General features: G+C 48.3%; 1 pseudogene; it reads right to left on the bottom strand.

Moving 5' to 3' along the window:
• Window positions 1-698: 698 nt before the first annotated feature.
• On the bottom strand, window positions 699-1,115 carry LOC112830898 (nucleoside diphosphate kinase, mitochondrial pseudogene; annotated as a pseudogene).
• Window positions 1,116-2,364: the final 1,249 nt, after the last annotated feature.

Below are 2,364 nucleotides of genomic sequence, written 5' to 3'. Positions count from 1 at the left end.
GGGGGAGACGAACCATGAGAGATGATGGACTCTGAAAAACAAACTGAGGTTTCTAGAGGGGAGGGGGGTGGGGGAATGGGTTAGCCTGGTGATGGGTATTAAAGAGGGCACGTTCTGCGTGGAGTACTGGGTGTTATGCACAAACAATGAATCATGGAACACTACATCAAAAACTAATGATGTAATGTATGGTGATTAACATAACAATAAAAAATTAAAAAAAAAAGAAATCCACCCCCATAGACAATATGATGAATTTAATGTCCCCCCCCCCTTTGGGGGAGGAGAGGTCACACTACACACTTTTGGAGACACTCCAAAGGTCGTCTGGCACTTCGGTACAGAAAGGATTTGGTGGGGTGCCTGGGTGGCTCAGTCGGTTAAGTGTCTGCCTTCGCTCATGTCATGATCCCAGGGCCCTGGGATGGAGTCCTGCATCAGGCTCCCTGCTCAGTGGGGAGCCTGCTTCTCCCTCTCCCTCTGCCTGCCACTCCCTCTGCTTGTGCTCTCTCTCTCTGTCAAATAAATGAATGAAATCTTTAAAAAAAAAAAAAAGGGAAGGTTTTGGTCCCCTCTCTTGCTGGCTTAGGACACTAAGAGGCACTTAAAGTTTGTTGCTCAATCCCTCTGGGCTGGGGTGGGGCAGCAGGTGGACAGGGAGGTGGTCTGGGACAGATGGATAGACCATGCGTGTGGGCTCAAGTCCTTGTCAACAGAGGTAGTTGATCCTGGGTGACTGCTGGGGTGGCTGAGGACCTGAGTGCTTGGGATGGGTAGATGCTGCTTTGGTGGCCTTCGTCTGCCCAGTCCCCCAGTTCACTGCTCTGGAACCATAGCTCGATCTTCCCTAGGCCCCCTCCATGGCGTTGCTGGAGTGGATGATGTTCTTGCTGATGTGGATGCTGACGTCCCCCCTGATGGTGCTGGGGCAGCCTCAGCTGAATCGGTGTGTCCTATCACGGCCCTTGAGGAGCAGACCACGTTGGGGCCTTCCCAGACCACAGCCACATGGGGCCGGAGCTCATGTAGAGGATGAGAGCTGGGCAGAAGGGCTTCCTCGGCAGGTCAAGGTAGTGCTGGGAAAGGCCTCTCTCTGGCGCCTGTAGCATCTCCATCCCCACCAGCATGAGGCTCCTCCATTCAGAGCAGTGGGTCACATCGCCAGTGGGCCGCCCCCGCCCCCGCCCCTTCACAGCAACAAGGGTCCACTCCCGGGTCCTGGAGGAACCTCTCGAACTGGGGCGTGCGAGCAGGCTCCTGGCGTGACCCGCGGGCCCCTCAGCAGCCCCTGCAGCTCAGCGTGTACCAAGAGGCCCCCTGGTCCCTGGCCCGCCGACTGCGGGCTGAGCGTGGAATGCTGCCGCTATATTGTTGAATCTCACGCGCGTGGAAACAGAAGAAGCCAGAACCAAAAGAGCGCATACTGTATGATTCCACTTCTATGCCGTACGAGAATAGGCAAAACTAATCAAGAGCATAAAAGACTAGAGATTGCTTTTGAGGTAGGATTGCCGGTTAAAATACAGCCCACCCAGTGAAATTTGCATTTCAGATTAAAAGCAAATAATTTTTTATTTTACGTATGTCCTAGGCACTATTTTTATTTGCTAAATCTGGCAACCCTACTTTGGGGGGGGGCATGAGGATGGCTTCTGTGGTTTTGATAATATCCTATTATCGTAATCCAGATAGTAGTTACATGGGTGTGTCTATTAGTAAGAATTCAGCAAGGTGAATGTTTATGATTTGTGTACTTTACTCTGTGAATGTTATCCTTCAACAAAAAATTTTAAAAGTTTTACTAGAATGATATATGAAAGGAGTCCTGGGCTCAAATCGTAGCTTTTTGGGTCCAGTTTTTCCAAGTCTCAGTTTCTTCATCTGTAAAACAGAAATCATTTTAACAAAATCTAACCTCCTCACTGCACTTTGTGCAAGAGGAAGTGTGAGTTACAGAGAGCTGAGATACTTCGTTCTAGGCAGATCATGAATGGCTCTGACAGGTTCACACCCATCAGTCTAGAACCCACGTGGCTTACCCCCCTCATTGTCCTGCTTGCCTATTGGAAAGTGCTCCTAAAGCTGTAAATGGCTAGACAAACATCAGACTTGACTTATAATTCTTTAGGGCAGGAAATTTTAATAAGAAGTTCAGAGAGTACCGTTGACCACTGAACAACAAGGGTCCACTTATTTGTGGATTTTTTTTTTACAGTACAGGTCTGTAAATGTATTTTCCTTAGAGCGAGCTTGCTTGCTTCTTTCTTTCTTTCTTTCTTTCTTTCTTTCTTTCTTTCTTTCTTTCTTTCTTTCTTTCTTCTTTCTTTCTTTCTTTCTTTCTTTCTTTCTTTCTTTCTTTCTTTC

This window comes from Callorhinus ursinus, unplaced genomic scaffold (genome assembly GCF_003265705.2).
Source record: "Callorhinus ursinus isolate GAN/ISIS: 27379988/994484 unplaced genomic scaffold, GSC_fseal_2.0 scaffold20, whole genome shotgun sequence".
Classification (NCBI taxonomy): Eukaryota; Metazoa; Chordata; class Mammalia; order Carnivora; family Otariidae; genus Callorhinus; species Callorhinus ursinus.
This window is presented reverse-complemented; position numbering and strand designations above follow the sequence as displayed.